Source organism: Mauremys reevesii, linkage group 21 (genome assembly GCF_016161935.1).
Source record: "Mauremys reevesii isolate NIE-2019 linkage group 21, ASM1616193v1, whole genome shotgun sequence".
In the NCBI taxonomy this organism is placed as follows: Eukaryota; Metazoa; Chordata; order Testudines; family Geoemydidae; genus Mauremys; species Mauremys reevesii.
Genome location: NC_052643.1, coordinates 14,420,815 through 14,444,444, shown reverse-complemented (window position 1 = coordinate 14,444,444; position 23,630 = coordinate 14,420,815). Strand labels below are relative to the sequence as shown.

The 23,630-nt window shown below is 41.1% G+C and overlaps 2 long non-coding RNA genes across 3 annotated transcripts in view; one reads left to right on the top strand and one right to left on the bottom strand.

Moving 5' to 3' along the window:
- The window catches only part of LOC120387959, a 46,795-nt gene that overhangs the window by 6,396 nt on the left and 16,769 nt on the right, over positions 1-23,630 (top strand). The window lies entirely within an intron of this gene.
- Positions 23,013-23,630, bottom strand: part of LOC120387958 — a 55,990-nt gene continuing 55,372 nt past the window's right edge. Inside the window, exon 4 of the long non-coding RNA XR_005590452.1 lies at positions 23,013-23,090. This is a non-coding gene — a long non-coding RNA (uncharacterized LOC120387958). The remainder of the gene's footprint in view (positions 23,091-23,630) is intronic.

Here is a 23,630-nt window from a genome sequence, read left to right as displayed (position 1 = left end):
CTTCTGACTGTGCTGCTTATTATTATTCTTTCCCCAAGCACAATCTCTCATTCTGCCATGACTGAATCAAACTCTTTTAAATATTCTACTGCAGTTTTGGGTCTAAGAGGTGGAATTTTTGTTGCTGGTGGGCCAGATTCTGATCCCAGAGTGCTGTAAATCGACAGTAATTCCGCAGTCATTAACTGTTACTATTGGATGCTTTCAGAAGAGTCTGTTGGGTTATAAAGTGCTTGAGACATGTAGTTTTGACCTTGTATCCAAGGTAGAAATTAAGAGGGGAAAATGAACTCCTTTCATGGTGCAATACCGGTTTGGGCTGAGGAGAAGAATTCACTGGGAAAGCAGGCGAACTACTGTAATTGTTCAGGGCAGGGCTGAACGGGAAAGATGCTAAAATAGAAGAGAGAACTACAAGCAAATAAGATACTCTCATTTATTTTTCTGGTGAGCAGTTTCTGATAACAAAACCGTGTCGGTTGGAGCTCCTGCTTCCATTGAGCACTGGCTCCGGTGGCCTGAAAACAAACTGAAAGCAAAGTTCCAAACCAGCCTTCTGAATATCTCCATGCAGACACTACTACAGCAACATAAAAGCAGGTGGTATCTGATTTGCTCGTTTGTTCAGCTCTCTAGGTCTCTAAAATCTGTAATGTAAGTGATAAAGTTTTACCCTAGAGATAGCTTATAGGGCTTCATTTTCAGACATTAGCACCTTCATTTCAGATGCAAAACAAATACGCAGAGGTCATTGCACGTGCATGGTATCTTTACACCTACTAGTATCCACTGGTTTGTGCAGTTGTGTACTTTTTGCACATATCTGCCTGAATGCACAGATGCTCCTGAGAGGCATGTGTGCTAGAAATGGGCAAAACCAGGTGGTTTTGGTTCCTTAAAACTTTTTCAGTCAAGGAGTGGTTCAGTCCTGTTTCATTTGAATTCCCCAACTTTTCTTCTCCTCCTGGATCAATGATTGCAGTTTTGATCCAGCTTTGGTGTGAATATGGAGAAGACATGCCTTGGGATTTGGGGGAAATGGAAGTCAGTCATTCAGGATTCCATATTCACCTGTGTCACCAACGGGGCTTGTGGAGTTGGGCAAGTCACTCCATTGCTCTGTGCCCCAGTTTCCTTGTCTATAAGATGGGGATAATACTGGCCTACTTCACAGCAGTGATGTAAGGGCTTATTAATTAATATTTGTAAAGTTCTATCAGTTCCTCAGATGAAGGTCTCTGTGGAAGGGCAAAGTTGTTGTTATAAAAATGCAGCTATGAGAGTCCAACTATTTGTTTTACTCTTGGGGAAAAAAAACTAGCATGAAAACTATTGGAGTAAAAGGCATCATTTGTCAAAACAATGAATTGTTGAAAGACTTGGCTAAACGGTAACTAGCTTGGAAGTTAGAGACAGTCAACGTTTTATGAGCATTTCTCCTTCCAATGGAGAGATTTTAAAAAATGAGAAAAGAACATTGAAATATGGATATTACTGGAGTCACTTTTGCTTCTTTATTGCCCCTTTGTTGATTTTTTATTGTCTCATCCTCCGTGGTTCATGTAATCACTGCTGCCTCGTAACTCAGAGAGGGTTTTTTTAATGTACACAAGAGCAGATCTTGTGTAACGTGAGTGAAAATGAATGACCGCTTCTTTTATTTTTTTCCTATGCCTCCACTAATGGCTGAGAGTCCCTGACCTCTTAAAAGACATTAGGGATGTTTTCTTGGAACACCTGTTGCCTTTGGAAAATCTTTTATGGGATTTTAGAAAAGTTTTTTTGTTTATTAAGAAAAAAGCAGATTCTGGGACTTGCGTTATAGATGCTGTGCAATCTGTAGCAGGGGTATCAATGGTAACTCAGATGCTTCTTACTGATGCAAGGAGTGTTAGGATTTTGGCAGCAGAAGGTAGGGAAGGGAATGCAAAATTTGACACTTAGGTCCTTAACCAGCAAAGGATGTGGCTTGTAATTCAGCCACATTGTCCTATTTAAAATGTATTCTCTGTGCAGCAGCGTTCTGGTTTGGAAAGAAACAATCTGGACCAAGCATGAAAACATATCATAACACCTTGGCAGCTTGGGCTTTGCCACCTTTTTGCCCTGTTTGATCCAGGCTACTGTCAGTAGACAGGATACTAGGCTGGATGGACCTTTGGTCTGACCCAGTATGGCTGTTCTTATGACTGATCAGTCTCACTTAAAAAAAATTGTTGGACAAAAAGTTGACTCTCTAGTTTTTATGAAAAGCGACAAAGAGTCCTGTGGCACCTTATAGACTAACAGAAGTATTGGAGCATGAGCTTTTGTGGGTGAATACCTCACATGCATCTGACAAAGTGGGTATTCACCCACGAAAGCTCATGCTCCAATACTTCTGTTAGTCTATAAGGTGCCACAGGACTCTTTGTCACTTTTTACAGATCCAGACTAACACAGCTACCCCTCTGATAGTTTTTGTGATGATGCAAAGACTTTTTAAGAAGAAAAGACTCAGTATCATTTATAGAGAACAGGCCTCTTTTTTCAGAGTCAAAATAGTTCTGAATGCAAAGATTCTGCCCCTAGGTTGTTATTACAGAAAAGCCCAACCTGCAAGGTTCAATTCTGGATCTTAATTTCTCCCCATATAGGCACATTCGGACCCAGGATTCTGGGTTAGCTCTGCCATGGAAATGGAACTGGGATCCAAGCATATAGCCCAAAGACTGGAAGTTCTTCAGAACCCAGGTGTTGGTTTGGGCACCAAATCTAATTATTATAAACCTACCCACAAAACTATTTTTAGAGCGTGTTAGATGATCAGAGTGCAGCTACCGGTTCAGGCAGTCTCAGAAATTCTCAGGACTGTGAACCTCTTACTTCCTCTGGGAAGCAGTTTCTGCTCAAACAAATAGTCCCGTTGATTTAGTGTTAGATTTCAGTCGGACTCCCCATGCAAGTAACAGCTCACCAGTGGACATAAGGAGTTCCCAATCTGGCCCATAATAAAGACAGGGAAGTGTGGTTTTAGTTATAAACATTAAAGCTGAAGCAGAGAGTGAATGCTAGTTGCAGCCGTATCTGATTGTTTTCTCTCTCAAGTGACCCCAAAACACCAGAGCTGCTCCAGTCCCTGTTGTCTAGCTTTCTTGGCTGGTCAAGGAAAAGAAAACTCCTGGGCAGTGTGCCACGCTAACCCCCCCCCCCGCCCCTGATTTATTATCATTTAAACCAGCTGCAGATGTCAGCTGGGCCTGCGCTCTGCTGCCAATTAGCGGGGGTCTCATGCAGAGATTGCTGGCGGTCTTGCCTGGCACTCGAAGGGGGACATGTCTGAAAGGGGTGGATCCATGAAACTAAAAAAGCATAAAAGAAAGAAAAATAGGATCCCGTCTTATCGGGTTAAAAAACATCAGTGGGTTGGAAATTGAGCTGTGCTAGGAAGGGTGGTTTCAGCTCAGAGGAAGGTTTGACCCAGGTCATCCGTGGGGACATAGGGATTTCCACTTCCTGTGTCTTCCTTTGGGTTAACAAACCCTAAAACTCCACAGTGAAACTCACCAGGACTTTCATTTTTGTGTGGTTTTTGAGGCTTGAAATTTAGCACAGGTTCACTTGAAAGCCAACCTGAAATGTTTGTGAATTCATGTGGATCCTTCAGTAAACCTGGCCCAATCTATGGTAGGGTAACAAAATCCCAACTCAGTTTGTCTGCAGTGGTGAAATTTGTCTTGAAAATTCTGACCAGCCATTCTGTTTCATCCCAAGTAGCCCATGTACTAAAACGTCAGGTGCGTTCTAACAGAGAGATAAAATGGGGGGTTTGCGGCACTCCTCCCTGAAAATAGCAATATTACAAGGGCAAATGTAGCAAATAATGAATGTATATGGAAAGAGTAAAGTTTTTCTCAAATCACCGCATTTCTGCAATTAATCCCCTCTTGGAAGATGTCATCTCTATATTAATCTTTTCTCTCACATTGGTCATAATTCTCTCCCTGGTCTGCCTAATAAAATTTTGTTTTGTTCAGAATTAAAATGAATTAAAACTTATCACATGCCACTTTTTTTAGGATCTATGACTTAAAACTCAGCCATAACTATATAGGACTGTACTTTTAGTCATGATATAATGCAACAGCTTTTTCTCTGTGTAGCTGGAGAGAAGTATGGTCCATATTGCATTTTGGAGCTGCAAGTTATATATTTCAGCCCAAACACTTACAGTTTGACAAAGATATAAGCAACTGAAAACAACGGAAACAAAATGGAATGAAATGAATGAATGAATGAAAACAATGGTTTTATAATGGAAACTGTTAGGCACATTTAAAAATAGAGTTTACTATCAGCACTAGCTATACTAACAAGGCACCGTTAACATCAAGCTCGCATCAATTTTTTTTTCTCACCTCTGTATTGCTAACTGTAATTTTGGTTATCAAAACAAAAGATTTTTAAAAAAAATCCTGTTTACTTATCTCATTTCTGCTTGTTATTTACTTGTTGCATTTCAGTTAATTTAGACAATGAAAATGGACATGAGGTGTTTTCTGCCAGTAGCATGCTCTAACTCACTGACATTTTGTTTCAGTTCACGCTGTTGCAAGAGAATTTCTTTAAATGTTAAGAATTCTATTTTTTCTATTAACAATAAGTACCGTATGCTTGTTCCATCACACACTAAACTCATGGAACACATTATTAAAACTATATATATTCAGATTTTTGAGTATTGTTAAATTTACTGAACATGTGAGTTAAAGAGACTAATTTGTTAAAGCAGCTAACCTTTTGTCAGGTTTAGTCTATACTAACAAAGTATAGCAAGTATCCTTAAAAATATTGCAATTTGCAAAGTGCTTCAAGTACAGCTAGAACTATAATAGTCTTTGCAACATTATATGACAAAGATCATTAATCAAAAATAGATTGAGCTTTGCAGACAATTATTATTTTATCATCTGAATCTCTTCTCTCCGCTTCCAAGCCTAAGTATTATTTCTAGTTAAATGTTGTTCATTAAGATATCTTTTTTTTTAATTTTGATAATGCAGAGTTCCTTTTACTGTAGCAATGTAATGATAGAAAATCGAACTACTTTTTCTTGATGAAAACCCATGTGCAAGTTTTGAAATCTTTCATGCATCTTTGCTCCATGAATATCAATAATATCTTGTGATATTTTATTTTTGTATAATATGTCTTCCTCTCTAATCTTTACATTGCAGTATTATTTTATAAATGCTAAAAGAAAAGCACGGTGGATACGTCTAGAAGGATTTGACATATTTTTTAAAATTCCTTCCTTTTTTATTTGATTTGTTATTTGATGCCTGCCTTCCCTTTTGAAAGCATGTATGCTTGTAATTCTTCTTAAAAGTCAATAAAAATAAATTTTAAAACATAATCGTTTGTAAGATAAAAAACTCAAAATTTTAATTTTGGATCTAAAACTAGTTGATATTGACCTATTAAAATATTGAATGTAGAGCTACGCAAATGAGATACAAAAGCTAATCTCAACTTTTGACTAATTGGAATAAAATCTTTACATATACAAGCAAGATCAGAACCCATTAGCAGCCAATATTAGTTGAAATGAGACTAAACATTACATGGTGTAATTTTATTTCTAGAAGCAGTTTATTATTCCTATAATGCAAAGCACTTCTTCATCACAACATAGTTCAACTGTTTAGTCTTTCTCTGAGAGCTCCCCTCAGTGCAAGGGAAAGGATGCATGAAGGAGAGGCAGCAGTTGCAGTGGCTTATCTGGAAAACAATCTGGTGCAAAGGCCCCAGAAGAACAGAAGGATGAAATCTGATAACCAGGCTTTACTTGAAAATTTTATAGCAACATAAAAGACTTTATTTTCTCTTTTAAGGTTTGAAATGCATTTTGTTATGAAAATGTGGTGTTACATTACCATAAACGCACAAAAGGATTTTGCAAGCAAAGCCTTCTATAAAGTTTCATAGCTACTGTATAATATGGGCCGACCATGTAGGTACAATGGGACATTTAAACAAAAGAATAATATAAATCTCAAACCAGCAAAATATATTTGAACATTGCAGTGGCATCCCCAATAGTGACCACATTTCATAGAAGTAACTAGTAAGTTGTCTTTGAGCAATGTGGAAAAAATTTCTTACTGATGATGGAAACATTTTTTTCCAGTCTGGGGAGGTGGCAGGGAGGTCGTGGAAAAATTTGTTTGGCTTTGCCCCCAATTATTTTGAACACCGAAAGACCAGTTTCTGTAGGTTGCCGTCTTCGTGCGGCTGATGTGAATGGAGAGCAATAACTATAATTTTACATTCAGATAGTTAAGCCAGATAATTGCATCTGGAATAGCGGCGTGTATTGCTGTGATGCCTCCTTTGTATTTGTGAATAGGGCATTGAGTTGTTATATGTTCCATGGTCTGTTCTGGGTGACCACAGTTGCACACTGGGGAATCTTTAATTTTCCATCTGTGCGGCAAGTATCTGACTCTGCCATGGTTTGTGTGGATGTGGTTTAGGGTTGCCCATGAGCTTCATGGGAGATCAAAGTCAGGATCTTCTGCGTTGGGCCTTTCACGAGGTGTGTGTTTGTGACTTCTTGTGAACGCCATTTGGCTTTCTAAGCTTTGTCAGGGTTGAAGTTGCATTGATGAAGGTTACACATGTGGGTCTAAAAGGGCTCATGTCTCTTCAAGCAGTGGTGAGGGATGTTGTTAAGGTCTTGGTGGGGGGGAGATGTTCCTTTTCCATGATCCTCTAGAATTCCCAAAGGGTTGTGGCATCGTGGCGAATGGATGGAAAGCAATGTGTGACAACACCAGCAGCCACGGTATTGGAGTCAGCTTGAGGGTTCCAGTGGTGCACCACATTGGACATCAACAAGTTGAGTATGGCTTCTTCTAGTCCATACCAGTGCCCAGTGCTTGGCTACAGAGTACACAAGGGCCATCGCTGATATCTGTAACACTGATGCTGTTGCTCCCCAGCTTGTACTTGCCAGTTTCTGAATCAGGTTGACCCTTGTCTTCATCTTGGCAGCTACCTTCTTCAGATGGTTGTGGAAGGTTAGCGTGTGATCCAGTTTCACTCCGGGATAGGTCGGCGTGGGGTCATGTTGCAGTGTGGCTGCAGAAGGTCACTTTCAGGGTGTACTTAGCATTCCTGGTATGAAGATGGAATGCAGTGACTGTGTTTGCTGGGGATTTGGCTTGAGCCTCCATTTCTGGACTGTAATGGTCCCTCGCTCTCCCGGTCAGAGGGAGGACACTCAGGCTGGTCCTGCCTGGCCAAGACCAGAGTCCGCAGGACAGCCCAGAGCCCACAGTAGGGCTGGGCAATCAATAGTCACTGTCGGGCATTAGCCTGGGTTTGGGTGGCTCAAGCTGTCAGCCCTTACACAGAGTCCATCAGAGCTGGCTGTGGCCTGGGCGGAGCTCAGGCAGCCAGCAAACAAACAGGCTATCAGTGGGCTTGGGCTTGGGCTTGAAGAGGCTCAGGTGGTCCACAAGCAAAACAGTCTCAGGGCTGGCTTCAGCCAGCAAACAAACAGTCTCTCAGGGCTGGCTTGGGTCTGGGCGGAGCTCAGGCAACCAGCGAACAAACTGTCTGTGGGTGAGTTGGTAAGGGATGCACCTTCCTCAGGGCTAGAGCTTCCCTGTGCAGTGTAGGAAGCAGAGGCGGCTCTAGACATTTCGCCGCCCCAAGTACAGTGGCATGCCATGGGGGGCGCTCTGCCAGTCGCCGGTCCCGCGGCTCCGGGACCATTGATGTAACTGAAGATGGCTGCTTGTGTTGCCAGGGCAAGATCATTCGCATATGCAAATTTGCATGACTTCATGGGAGGTATGTCGCTTGTGTAAACATTGAAAAGTATCAGTGTGAGTACTGAGCCTTGTGGTAGTCCATTGTTGAGCAACTGGGATGACCTTTCTGTAGGTAGCAAGCAGTCACTTCCACCTGGACAAATTCATGGTTGCTTGGAATTTCATTGCTTTTGCTCACATGACAAGATGTATTTGTGGGTAGGAATGGCTGACTCCTACCTTGGTCATACCCATGAATAGAATGGATTTTGGTAGTGAGTGCTGGATGTTCTGTAGAGTTTTGGTCCTGAGTAATGCTATGTGAAAGCTGGGCTGTTAGAGCACGCAGGGCATCATGTGAGAGTTTGTCAGCTGACTTTCACCAAGATTTGCTTCAAAACTATGACTAAGCCATGATCATAAACTAAGCCCAGGTTCACTCAAAAGGTTTGCGATTTTAGCAATGCTTTCAAGTAACCAGGGGTAACATTCAATTATGGATGAAAGCCAAATGCGGAGAGTTCCACATTGTTTTGAGGATTGTGGCAAACAAGTTGCCCAGTTCTAATATAGTGGTGGTTGGAGAAATTTTGACAGAACCATGTTTCATTGGAATATATGGTTCCATTGAAATAGAAACACTTTATATAATTGCATTGATTGCACCAGATTTTCATTTTAGAAGAAAAACGGAAGAAAAGTTCTGAAAGCATCAAAACATCCAGCAGGACAGTAGTTTAACCACAAAGCTATTCTATCCAGCACAAAAGTACCAAAAGGAAGAAGTATTTTATTTGCATGTGATTTTGGACATGACTTGGAATATTTTAACTGACCAATAGCAGATTGTTTTGGACTACTTTGTAAATTGAAGATACATTTTACTACTTATTAAGCCACCTCAAGAGATTTCAATCTATCCGCATTTTGACAGAACAGCAACTGCAACTTGAACTGTTTACTTGGTTCTCCATTTGGTTCTTGCAGTATGCATGAGCAAGACAGATGTGCAGTCTTCTGGTTTCTATGATGTAGTACCATTTCTTAGCACTCAGTCCTGTAGGTACTGAGGGCCCCCATCTTCCATTGAGCTCAGTGGGAGCTGTTGGCTCATTGTGTGTGTGAGTTTTAGTATGTGTTGGTGCTTTTTCAACGTGTACCTTTTGCACATTAAATGTGAACCAATATAAACAGCATTTCAATACAAAGAGATGGAGGCTGGCTAGGTAATGGCAAGGCTATTAGGCTGCCTTGTTCAGCAATCTTTCATTTAATAAGGTGTAATGTAGTGCAAATTCGACATGTAATTAAAGCCTGTCAGAATTCACCTTCATATTTCCAATAATTCTTATTGCAGCTTTCGCCCACTTTGTGCTTTACAGTCAAAACTGAGGTAACATTTAATTTACAGCATACACAGTCATAATGGGATGAGATTGCTGGATAAGAGAAACATACCTATTATGGGTAGCTAATCCTACCTGAATTTTGTTACTAACAATTATTAGAGCTAGACAATGAGAGAGAGAGAGAGCACCCTGTAAAATAATATTTACTTTCTTTTTAGCCTAATCATGAGCAAGGGCATAATTCCTCCCTAAAGAACACATTTAGCAAAACTATTGCTAACTAAAGAAGAGCCAGAAAAAGCTGGTGGGTCAGGAGCAACTGGAACATCTCATCAGTGTACTAGGTGTCATTGAGTTCTTTCACTGCTCATCCAGTTTTAATAACATTTGGAGATGTAGAAGTGAGAGCAGCGGCTTCTGTTTCTGATAGACCCTGTTGCAATGAGATTTAATGGATTAGCTAAAATGATGTGAAAAAATGGATCTCTGATTTATTACCTGTAATTTTTTGCTTACTGCAGCATTTTTCCCCCCATCACAGTGTTTTCCATCCCGTTAAAGTCTGTGTGAATAAGCTCTATGTTGTGTTTCTGGATTTGCCCGGAGGGCTCATCAGACAGCCCTTTGCATGCAGTCCCCACCAGGCCTTTTAAACAGGAAGTTTAATTTTATAATATTAAAAAAGAGAAAACGGTACTTAATTATCTGGCTGTGAAACAGCAGTACTCTTTCTTAATTTTAGTAGCTAATAAAATGCTGTTCCTGCAGTTAACTACTTCTGGTCCAAATGCACTACAATTTTGACTATTTGAATAGAATATTTTATGAACTGTTATATATTGCACTACAGATTTTAAGCTCCACTATGACATATTTCTCTCAAGATTTATTAGTGTTTTTTATTTAAAACAATATATTAAAGAGAGGAGAAGGAGTAATCTTAGGTAAAATTCAAATATTAGAAAAACGCAACATAGACCAAACCTTTTTATTTAACTCCCCGCCCCTCCCCCGCTTCTCCTCCTCTCCCACTGTTGCTATAAAAAAGTTTTTGGAACAACAACCTACACCTGCATCATTAATTCACTCTGCCTTCCAACATCATAGTATCAGTTTCAAGAGCCATTTGCTACTTAAATGACTTTATGAAAACAGAACAATGAATGACCCCTATGCAGTACCTGCCTTACTCTGCATAAAATAACCTTCATGATCTTTTATATCCCAATATATCTACCTCTCTACCAGTAGTTTGCCTTTCTGATTCCAGTGCCTTAAGCAAATACTCGCTCATTAACTGGGATGTCTGTTGTGCAGAGACCCTCTTTACAAAAGCATGGGCGGACTGTCTGAATTAAGCAGAAGGCACATTGGATGTTTCCTGATTTGGGAATTTATTATTGAGAGAAGCCATTTTGTCTGAGAAGAGCTGTTGCTTCTAGGCTGATTCTCACTCGCTGACAATAGAACAATGTTATCCATCATGCTGAAGCAAAGTGTGCACCAAAACCAGACAAGAGAAGAGCTCCCTCAGACTAATTCGCTTGGGAAAATGTCCTTCTACCCAGTGATGACGAAAGCAATGTTCCTGGGAAGAATGCACTGGTCTCCATATGCGGAAAAGACAGTAACCCCTTTGCAACTGGACCTTCATGTAATGACTTGAGATTTGATCCAGCAAAGCACTTAAGCATGTGTGTCATTTGCAACATATGAGTAGTCCCATTGATTTCAATATGCTTAAGTGCTTTGCTGGATCGAGGCCTTGGTGCTCGTTATGACAACTCATGGCAGGCAAAAGCAGCTCAGCACCTTCATTGATAAAGTTACCCTTTTTTTCACCTGCAGAGTATCTTCAAAAGTGTTCCAAGGCCCTGATGAAGGATGGAAAAGTGTTATGGCAGAATCCGTTTCGGTTTGTTTGTTCTCTCTGTTTTTCCTAGCTGAAATAGAGATGCAAGTAGATAAACAGCTTAAGGTTCTGTCTTGGATTTTGTTTCTGTGGACTGCTTGGAACCATGAGGGGGTTCGCTTTGTTGTAGATGGGCATCCAGCAACACTCACCTGAAGATCACACATGGCCCTGTGAACTCAAAAACCTTCTAAATAGGAAAACCATAGAAAAAGCAAAACAAACAGGCAATCGAAACAAAAGAAAAAAAGTCTTAGAAACCCAACACGGCTGTTCAGATCTGCATAACCTTCCAAGCAGCAATGCTCCCCTATAAATGTGTGCTTGTGGTTGTATGGGTATATTTATAAAGAAGAGACACTATCAAGGAAAAATAATGGGCATGCACAAGAGTTTCATCATGAGCTATCATGGTCAATCCTGGAGTAGTTTGATTTCAGTGTAATAACTAGAATTAAAGAGGAATTCTAATTACAAAAATGTATGTGAAACTATGTTTTGCAATTGTTTTCCATTCAAAAGCACCAAATATTGTTCTTTGTCATTTGAAGTCCCATTAAAACCAATAGCAGTGGAGATACTATTTGTTTTTTAATCATTTTCTTAGTGGTGATCTTAACTGACAATAAAAAGATTTTAATATGATTCTGATAACTCAGGTATTATTGGATTAGCAAGCTAACTTTGAGGGGAAGTAAAACTGACTTGAAAGAAATCTGGACTCAGGTTGGAAAGGGTAGGATTGGTGCAGTTTATGATATTGTAGAAACTGGAGATGGAGCAGATTTAGATCAAGATATGAACCCCATTTAGAAGTAAAATGTTACGCTGTTGGCAGTGCCAGCAAAGAGACTTGGATAAAATAGACTTGAAAAAGGCACTTCCCTATAATGCTGAGAAGCAGGGCTGGGGTGCATTGGCAGAAAATGACATGAGGAACTTCTGCTGCTGTTGAATTTAGGGCAGTCATTTGTTTTGTGCATTAAAATAAGATCCTGGTGCTGGTCAGACAACAAGAGGAAATTTTGCAAAAATTTTCATTAAAATGTCCTTTTTTGTTGAAAGTTAAAATTTCAATGAAAAATGTAATCCGTTTTGAATTTTTCTACCCATCTATAGTAATTGAGACTGATCAAAAATAAGGGCAATTTTCACAAAAATGTTGACTGTTTTTAGTCAAAGTTCAAAATTTCAATAAGTGTTGAAATTTTAAAATTTCCAGCTAGGTCTATCAATTATTGCTATATTTTTAAAAGCATGTTAAACCTTATTCCCTTTGTAACTTGTCTACACTGTATCTTGAAATGAGGAAGGATAGTTTAATAGTCATGTTGGTTTGAGCAATGTGGCAGCGTATATTTTTGTATGTAAAATTCAGAATGACTATTGAGCAAGTTGATTGGTCTGGGCTGAAGCAATAATGTAACAACTGTAAGAAAACCAATATTGATAAACTTCCAATAACCATGTTGTTTCTATAGTGCTCTACAACAAACATTCTGCTTTAGTTACAACTGACCTAATTCCAGCACTGGGCATTCTAATGCCATGGAACCATAAAATGTTTCCCATTTTTATTGAGCATGTACTTATCTTCTCTATGCTGTAAGAAGTCACAGACATGACTGGGTTTGGGATATATCTGCCACATAGGGGAGCTAAGCACTGTCTTGATCTGAGTCCCAAACTCCCTGTCCCACTAGGGTTGGGAGTACTTTGGAGGCCATGACACCTCGGGGAATGAGGAACAACTCCTTCGAGCCCCCTTCCCCCAGCTGATCCAGTCAGGGATGGGTCACTATGGCAAGTGAGATTCAAGGAGGGACTTGAATTTGTAAGGGGAAAAAATGGGAGTATATCAGGGAATCTCCTGGAAAAATACAGCATGTAGAAGAAGAGTGTTCATTCAGGACTTATTGCGCCAAATTGGTCTTTGCTGCAAATCCATCCATATAAGTAGATTTACACCCAAGATGAATTTGCCCCAGCATCACTTTAGCCTGCAAGTGGACACTTCGTGCTTTATTTAAAAGCAGCTTTAAATATTTGCTGCTTTTAATGAAAAACCTGTGGTTGCTGGAGTGCCTCTTATAAAACCCATGTAAACTGCAGCTTTAATGGACACACTGCTTTTTTTTTTTTTTTTAGCCAAACTTTTCCTATATATATTTTTTTAATGAGCCTAATTATTTTGAGGGCTGCCATATGGCCTGTGCCACTCCTTTTCCTGAGCCTTTTTTGGCAGTATATAGACCGTTCTCCTCTTGGGTAATGGGTGGATTCTCAGAAATTAATGTCTCAAAAAACCACAGGAGGCTGTTTATCTCTCTATCTCTGGTCCTTATCTGGCCCCTGTTATCATGGTATCTGAGCACCTCACAGGCTTCACTGTCTTTAATCTCCCCACACTCCTGTGAGGTAAGCAGTTTTATCCCCATTTTTATAGATTGGGAACAGAGATACTAAATGAAGTATGTAAGGTCACACAAGAAGGTTGTGGTTAAGCAAAGATTTGCACCCTGGTCTTCAGAATCACAGTCCAGTACCCTAATGAGGGGACTATACGTCCTTCCTATTTGTCTGTTGATCGTTGTTCATTATGGGTAATCTCTTGTGTTGGATCAGTTGTCTGCAGTCTCTTACTGACCTCTGGGTTGCCCGCTGGGCCAAATTCAACCTGAGAATAAAGCAAGCCAAATTCTTGTTGCAGCTAGCCAGACATCAGTGAGGGCTGTGCCGTTTGCTCATTGGCGCCTTTCAGTGGCTAAAACGCCATATAAATTCAGCATGGGAATACACATATGATCGCAGACATCATTTGATGACCAAGAAGGCCTTTTTCCTCATGCTTACATCTGAACTCGACTTGTCATTGTGATCCTGAAGAAACTCTTGCAAATGTCCTTTAAGATACTCTTGATTGCCCATCCTCTGCTTTTTCTATCGGAATCAGGTACACAGCATGAACCTGATTCTCCTCTCACTTACGCCAGATTTACAAATGTGAAAATTTCGCTAACTTCAGTGGAGTCACTCTTGATTTACACCAGTGTAAGCGAGGGGCCCTGTGTGTCCTATCTTGTGAGTAAGATCTCCACTGCAAATCACACAGCGCACACATATGTAATTTCTTATGAGTCAGGCCCCTTATGAAGGAAATTATCATTTGTTTGCATAAGGGATAATACCCTGGTGAGCATCTGTTTAATCGTGGCTGTCACTTAGCAATAGAGGATATGCAATTCATACAGCCTCCCTATATATCTAACAGGGACCAATTCAAAAGTAAACCATTGTCATCAATTACATGAGTCAATGCTTCAGAGAAAGCATCCTTCACAACTGTGTTTCCACCATTTAGCTGTGTGTGGTTAGTTAATTTGCAGGCATTAAGAGACTTGGGCAAATATCAATCTTATTAACCTTATGGCCCATATATACCAGCAAAACTAAATTAGGTTATCTTTAGGGAACACACTATACTGGGAGTTCTCTCTCACACACTCATTCACAAACACACAGAGAGAAAATGCTTGTGACTTTTTTTTCTATACTACAAAGCAAGATTTTGTGTATTAGTAATGCAGCTACCATCCTGTTCATCAGAGACCCAGGTTTTGGCTAACAAGAGCCCCCAAGACTTGCTTGGAAAAAGCTTGCCCATTCACTGGCAAAGGGCTGCAGCTTATTTTATCCGTTCTGGTTCATCCATCCCTAATATAGAGACATCTAGAAATCTTCCCAGATCTATTTTGGGCAATACGTCTGAGCAGGAAAATATTTCTGCAATGACACAAAGTGTCTTGTTGGTCTATTTAAGTGAGTCTTCAAAGGCTAAATTGGGATTGGACAGGATCCAAGACTCTGAAGAGGAGGCGGCGATTAGAATGGGAAAGGAGAAGGTTTTATGCAGTCACTAGTAGGGAGGATGATACCAGTGGGGGTATAGGGTTAAAACAGTATTTTTTTCTTCTGACAATTCTGGACCAGACTCTGAACTCCCTTATTCTCGTGTAAATCAGGAGTAACTCCCCTGAAGCCAATAGAGTATCACCAGCGTGAAACCAGAATAACAGAGGCAAAAATCAAGCTGAAAGTGTCCCAAAGAGCAACAAATGACCCTGGCAATGATTTCTGTGCAACAATAGGGTTGTTTGATATCTGTGTAACAGTGACCCAAACTTTCGGGGATAGAAATTAGAACCAAAAGACAATATGTAAACATGGTAGAACAAAGAGTTTAGAAGGGAGCCTCCAAGGGACTCTGTAACACTGCAAGTAAGTGTTTGAGAAGGAATTATTTGTAGCCATAAATTGTAGACTTGGATTAAGCAATGAATGAAACCAAGAAAGAACAGCCCCTGAGAATCTAACAAAAGAAAAAACTCCCCAAGCATTCTAAAGGAGTCTCCTGGTCAAGGGTGTCAAACGCAGCTGACAAATCGAGGGGAGTTAAAGCAGAGATCACGGCCTTGTCAAATGACATATGGAGCTCATTACTGACCCTCGGTAAAGTGGTCTCTCCACTGGGACTGGGCTTTTGGAGAATGCACAATAATCTTGGAAAAGGGGGTTTGAAAGTGCACAGCAACCCCCATCTCTCTTTTTGCCCCACACGATAGGATGATAAACGGATTCATCCACAGACAAAATGGGGGAAAGAGCATGATGTTACTTGATTAATGGCTGGACTTTGTTAATTTTAGACAGAGACACAATGTTAATTGTTAGTATTAATTGTTAGTGTGAACTGTTGTTTTGGTTGCTGAAGTTAAGGAGTGAAAATAAGGAAGTCTGTCTGACTTGTAACCTGATATTATTAGATGCTAGACAATTAAAGAATGGGGTTTTAACCCACATGGTGCACACGCTGTCTCTCTCTCTCTCTCTGTCTTCCCCTCCCCCCAGTATGTTCTTGTAGTTAGATATTCTACATGGAGACCTTAGTTAGCCCAGTTACATCCCTTTTTGGTTCAAGGTTCTGACAGCCTCAGTTCGTAGTTATCCCCTGAATGCTAGGCTTGGAGCTTTCATTGCAATGGGAAATAGTTATTAGCAAGCAGTGGAATAAAAATGCAATAAAACTTAGGCCGTGACTAAGCAAATAAATACCACCTACTCTGATCAGTTTTGGACAATACATGACCGAAGAGCTGGTCAAAAAATTCCAAATTTCAAAATTTTGACTGCAGTTTTGACTGCAGGGAAGACTCCACTCTCCCATCCAATTTTCAGTTCTAGTATCAACCCCGTTCTTTCAGTAAAGAGGTTGAAGCCTTCCAGCTTATTGAAAAATATGCGTGGGTGGCAATGGCTGCAGCATGAGTGATAGGGCTGATTGTTTCTATAGATCCTCTCCCCAAGTGGAACAAAGGATGCCATTAAAACATGGACATTCACTGTTTACCTTTAGTCTGATCTTTGCCATATTCCTTATAGGGGAAATTCTATAAATATCTTGGCTAGCATAATGACTGTGGGAAGAAAATGCTCAGTTTTTCATTGTGATTGCTGATTTTTTTGCACTAGGGTAGTTCCTTTTCCCTCTCCATTCCCCAGTATCTATTTATCTACTCTCTTTGTCATGCTTTCTCTCAGTACTTCAAACATCTTATTTTCTGCCCTAAGACCAAGGGGACACTTATCTCTCTTCTATTCTTCATACCTGTGACTCCTAGGGTTTAAATCTGAAGCTCTTAAATGAGAGAGCTGAATTTATCCTTCCAGCTCAAGTCTAGGCCTTTATCTGTTTTGAAGGTCATACCATTCATGTTTCAGGCTCTGTTGTCCAGTGGGGCATCTCTCTGTGCTCCAGGCTTTCCCCCCTACTCTCCCTGGCCAACAATCTCAGTGCTACCACTGACTGCTACAGGCTAGCTGAAGAATGAGTAGATGTCAACTCTCCACCTTCCCCCCTCCTCCCAACACCTCCTCAAGCCCTCCAGCCACCCTTAAAGAGAACTCAAAGGGTCAAACCCTCTCAACCCTAGCATGTATAATAATAATAATAATGTATAATACGCGTATTTAATCATTGGAGCAACTTACCAAGAATAGGGTGGATTTGTCATCATTTGACATCTTTAAATCAAGACTGGATGAGTTCCTAACATATGGTGTAGCTCATCCAGAAGTTATGGGCTGGATGCAGGAATCACTGGATGAAATTCTCTGGCTTGTGCTCTGCAGGAGGTCAGACTTAGATGATGATAATGGTCCATTCTGGCCTTAACATCTATGAATCTAAGTTAAACTGGGTTCCAAAAAATTCCCCCAAATGCATTCCTGTTACCTATACTACAAAAGACAGCACATCTTACAAGGACAAGAGAATTCTGTGTTAAGAGCAAACCCAGCATCAGTGGCTCCTTTGTTTTACATAACTCATAACTTTTATAATAAGATAATACACCATTAAGTAATATGCTGGCCAATTGCTTGCTGATTGCTTGCTGTTATTTCAGATATATATCAGTTCTAAACAGCCATTCGTATTTACCCTCCTGAGCCTTATCACTATGTGCACTTAGTAACCCGGATTCATTTGCCATTATGTAGATTTCTGTTCTCTTTTGGATGACAGACGCATTCTTTAAAGACAACATCCCGAATGAGTCTATAATAGCTATGAGCTTGTCAATGATCCCCGCTAAGCAGATTGAAATCAGATTGTTTGCACTTCGAATTTGCTCAATTGGTCCTTTTCCATTATTCAACCAGGGTTGCGGCTGTTCACCAGCCCTGTCCAGTGCATTAAATGTCTATTACCCTGTTTACCATAGTCATGTTAAACACCAGCTTATGAATGTCAATTTGTTCTCCAATTAGCCATGCCTTATTGACTTGCCCTTAAACTTACAAACACCAGCTTTTTGAAGTGCCTGTCACTATAAAACTCTTGTTTGTTTTATTTTTTAAAAGGGATAAAACCTTAATGTATCTTTCTAATTGACAACAACCTTGGTAATCCGCATTTAGAGCCTGTTGTTTGGGAGGAATGGCGTTTATTCTAATAGCTTCATATCAGCGTTAATATTTTGTGACAGTTTTGAGTATGTTTAACTTGAATAGATGATGCATTAAGTATATTCCACTCTGTATATGGCATATTAGCAGTAAACTGTTTATGATGCAAAGCTTTTAACTCCCTTTCCACACAGCACTGAAAGGTAAATGCATACATATTTGCTGGAATTAAATTAAGAGATCACACGTAAATGAGCAGGAGAGGTTCCCAAACATTTTCTGCAGTGTGCCCAATAGTGGAATCAAATGGCAGGTGGGCCTGGGCGTGTCTGGAAATGCTAGAGCAGAGACAGGCAAAGAAAGAGCAAGATCACAAGTGAAAAACCCCAAACCTTCCGCAGGTTATGCTTGTCTGTGTGACTCTAGGACTAACTTACCACAGAGGTGATGTTCTGAAACAAGATACGAGGGAAGAACTTGAATGAGCAGGCACACCTGTGTTCCTCCTCCCCCTCTCTCGCCAAAGATGGGTCTGATCCTGCAGGACGCTCAGCTCAATGGGAATTAAATGTGCTCAGCATCTCAGCAGTCCTGGCCCAAGGCTGCATCTTAATGACAGCAGGCGTTGAACTTTTCTTATAACAGAGCTCTTTGCCCTAGTTATACTGCTAATCTGACACTAGGTACCAAGCTAGTCTTAAGCCCTAAGCAGTGGTCTCTGCCTGGCTTTTGGACTTGTTCTGTGTGTGCAGAATGATCCTCTGCATGGGCCATCAGCAGATATTGAACCAGAGACTTTCAGCACCACAAAACAGACCTCCATCACATCAGCTCTAGGAATAGCTTCATTTGATGACAGCAGTAGTAGGCAACTATCCTCTGTGTGGACCAGCCATCAGAGGGGGTGCAGCATACACAGTGCGGTAGCATTACATGTGCACCTGGTCCATTGCCATATCTGAGACTCAAAGCAAGACACTTGCGGTGTGTAAGCAGCATGTCTACCAGGGAACCAGGAAGAAGGGAGCCTCTGGCCATGCTGTGCTGAGCTGGTCAAAACTGGAAGCAGTTCTTGGGTAACTTTCTCTCAAACGTCCTTAAAGTATCAGGCTTTGTGTCATCTCCACCTGCCAGGTTGCTCAGCGCTGACCCCAAGACTACTGCACAGAGCTGAAAGTGAGGCTAGGTTTATGCTGGTGAGAGATGGGGAGAGTTTGGAGCGGGAATTACTTGTGGTGGCACAGAAAGAGAATAACCCGCTCTGGGTACATCTGCATTGCAGCTAGAGGTGTAGTTTCCAGCTTGGGTGGACATACCACCTGCTAGCTTTGGTTGAGCTAATGCTCTAAAGGGAGCAGTGTAGCCAACAGGCCATGGGTGGCAGCTCAGGCTGGCTGCCCGAGCATGTGTCCGTGAGACAGGCTCATACTCGGGCGGCTCGTCTGAGCCACCAGCCATCCCGCTGCAGCTGTACTGCTCTCTTTAGTGCGTTAGCTCAACCAGAGCGAGCAGATGTATGTCTACCCAAGTTGGCAATTACCCGCAGCTCTCTCAAGATGATGTTCACTTGATTTAGTGATCCTGATTCCTGACCAAATGTTAACTCGCAAATGTCACCCAAATTCCCCTTCTTGGGTATGTCTACATGGCAGCAAGTCTGAGCTCTGGTCAACTGACCCAGGCTCGCACTGTGGGGCTAAAAATAGCAGTGTAGACGTTCAGGCTCGGGCCCTCCCCACTTGCCAGGTCACAGAGCCCAAGCTCCAGCCTGAGTCCAAGCATCTACACTGCAATTTTTAGCCCTATAGAGTGAGCTCCATGAGCCCAAGTCAGTTGAGCTGGGCTCCGAGACTCACTGGCATGGCTTTTTTTTCCCCCCAGTGTAGACATGCCCATTGACATTCTGTGTACCACATCACTTTACTCCTTTTCCACATGCACCGAAACTCTCCAGCAACTGTTCTCTTTTTAGCCCTGCCTTCAAAAAATGAGTCACTTAAGCCATGTCCCCTAAAGCAAGGTCTATGAAGAAGAGCACACAGAACTGGAAGGATTCCTACAAAGGAAGAAAATCGATGGTTTGTCTTTTCTTCTGTGCGGTGCTTTTTGTTGAAGCTCTCTTCTTGTTGTAGAGAACTATAGAATACAATGGTGTTAGTGACATTGCAGCGTTGTGTCAATAAACGGCTTTTGCAGTTATCCAAATGCTTTAGCTTTGCCCAGGCAATCTCTCATAAAAGCTAGTTATTGCCTCCTGTACTACTCCACTAGCTACATTAGCCCTTAAGTATATGAATGACACAATTAGGCCTCTTAGAGACTTACCAAAATAATGTTGACTAAAGGTCAAGCATAAAACTTCAGATGCCACTCTCCTTAATTAAGAAAGCTGGGGCCTCCTGCATAAAGCTCAGCATCAGAACTGAAGCGAAGCAGCATTGTTAGGCAAGGAATCAAATGGATCAGGCACAATGACTAGGTTAAATACTTTGTGGACACATTTGGTTTCTAGGTAACAAATTGAAATTGCGAAAAGTGTTCATAAAAGTGCATTTTTACTATTAGCGATCTTCTCAAAACAGATCATTAACTTCAATATGCTATAAAATGTAAACTGCAGTTACAGGTGGCCTCACAAATAACAGGCAATCAAACCTCATTAACACGGTAGTTTATAATTACAGTTTACTGTAATTCGTGAGGTATTTAGCATTTTGCAAGGGTGTTATTTCTACTGTTAGGGGGCCAAGCAGCAGTGGTGTAACTCTGCTATAGGTTCAGTCTTGTATTCTTTCCATCTCCTCAGAAAACATGTAGAACACCATATTGCAAAGGAAGAGACTAGAGCCATTGGAAACTGCAAATCACCCATTATCAGCCATCACAAATTATTATTTCAGTAAGAAGCATGACATTAAAAATATCACAAATTAACTTTTTTGTGCTATGGGAAAAAAATAGATGAAAAGTTTCTGGTAAATGGAAGGTCACACAAAGATTAGTTTTATTCCCTGAAGTTGGAAGGAATGTAGGGTGAATCAATACATAGAAGATAGGACACCAACTCAAATCTCTGCCCATTTTTTTTAACCAAACTCGATGGTCTGACCAAAAGTTCTGTAAAGCTTTGGATACTTTTTGTTTTCACTTCTGGTGTCTAGACAGAATCAAAACTGGGAGTGATGAGAAACCAAGAGAGATCCTGTTTTGTAACCCTTCCACTCCATTGTTACAAACTCAGGAGGTTCAGGTAGTTTGCGCCATTGTCCCATATGTTTTCAAACTTCCGGATGTTAATCTTAAACATCTGAGGTTTGCTCTGCACTTTAGGGTGACCAGACAGCAAATGCAAAAAATTGGGACAGGGTGGCGTAGTAATAGGAGCCTATATAAGAAAAAGACCCAAAAATCGGGACTGTCCTTATAAAATTGGGACATCTGGTCACCCCACTGCATTTGCTTGTTTTTAAGTAGCGTCTGATCGTTACAATAAAATGACTGCGGCACATTCTGACTATGAATTAGAAAATGGGCCATAGTTAGATCTGAATTTCTCTAAATTTCATGGATGTTCCTATTTAGGGTTTTGGACTTGGCTGAACTGTGCTATAAATATTGGACTGAATTTCCATTCCAAGCAGCTAGGGACTCATGAGTGGGATGAACATTCTGTAAGAGCTCCAGGTAGTGCATTATAACACTAGTTTCCCTTAGGAGGTATGCTATGAGCAGGCCGCGTCATCTAGTAGATTAGGTTGGGGGCTGGAGATCTGGGTTCTAGGACAAGCTTTGCCACTGACCACCTGTGTGGCCTTGGTCAGGTCACTTGCAACCACATTTTTAAAAGTGGACTCTGATTTTTTGGAGGGGCCTCCATATGAGACACCTGGAAAGATCCTGATTTTCAGAGGTGCAGAGCACCTGCAGCTCCCACTGACTTTAGTTAGAGTTGTGGGTGTTCGTTATGGCTGAAAAGAATCTCAAACTGGCCACCCAAAATTAAAGGCACGTGTCATCGGGGGGCCAGTTTTAAACAACGAGGGTAATAGACCACTGGAACATTTGTACCTAGGCTTCTCCATCATGTAAAGCCTTTAAAACATGACTGGATGTCTTTTTAAAAGTTAAGCTATAATAGTTCAAACAGAAGTTTTAGGCTTGGTGCAGAAATTACTGGGTGAGGTTCTCAGGCCTGTGTTATGCAGGAGATCAGTCTAAACGATCACAATGGTCCCTTCTGGCCAGGGGTGGCTCTAGCTTTTTTGCTGCTCCAAGCACGGCAGGCAGGCTGCCTTTGGCGGCATGCCTGCGGGAGGTCCCCAGTCCCGCGGATTCAGCGGCTTGCCTGCGGGAGGTCCCCAGTCCCGCGGATTCAGCGGCTTGCCTGCGGGAGGTCCCCAGTCCCGCGGCTTCGGCATACCCACCGCCGAAGCCGCAGGACCAGCGGACCTCCCTCAGGCAAGCCACTGAAGGCTGCCTGACTGCCGCCCTTGCAGGGACTGGCAAGGCGCCCCCCGTGGCTTGCGCCCCAGGCTCGTGCTTGGAGCGCTGGTGCCTGGAGCCGCCGCTGCTTCTGGCATTAAAATCTGTGAAGCTATAAAATATTTGGCCTTAATATATGGCTGAGATTCACCTTCTGTACAAGGGGAATAATAATACCTACCCATCTTACAGACATGTCCCATGAAAAGTGCTTTGGACATCGAAGTGCTATATTAAAGCTAATGCTTATTATTGCTGTAGTATCATCTATGGAAGGGTAGGTACAGGCCTTTTCTGCTATCTGTATTGCTGCTGCATTTCTTTTTTTCAGTTAAAAGTATATTCAGGGAAATCATTCTTTTGAATGGTCTGGTATTTCTGTAGTCATATTTTGTAAAAAGACTAATAATAAATTATCAAAAGTGAGCAATAACCAGCAAAACGAGTAATACATACATCAAAGGCTGAATTTGACTCTCAAACATATGCATGACTCTAGCACAAGTCAGTGAGAATGGTGCATCCATAACTGAAGGCAGAATTTTGTCCCTTGGAGCTGAATAACTCCATTCAGAAATCTCACTAGAAAGAAAAATCAACAAGAAAAATATTTGCTTTTTCATATTTTATCATAACTGGTGATGAAGAAATGTTGAAATCAGAAATTTCCACGTACCTTGTATAATCTTTGAGACAAATGTGAATTTAGGATCACTGAACTGAGCGATGAAATACGTATTAAGAAATACACACCTATTGCAGCTGACCGAGAATATTCCCTTCAACTGGATGAAAGGCCTAAGAGTTAATGTCTGGGTTTCCATTAGTGCCGAACAAGATTTTTGCATTTAATCCATTTATTTATAATCACTAAAATAGATTAGACGTGTAATTACATTTACTAAAATATGATCTGAATGCACTTGTTTTTTAAGGTGAAGTTGAGAATGTTTTCATAGATTTCATACTTTCCTCCACACCTAAGAGCCAGTTGCAGAGCTGTTACGGATTTGATTTTAAGTGCAGGGCTGCAGTTGGCTTAATTTCTGCTAAGCCTTGATATCCTATGGTCTCTGGGAACCCCTGACTTGTAAGATTCCTAAACTTCCAAAAGCCTTCTAC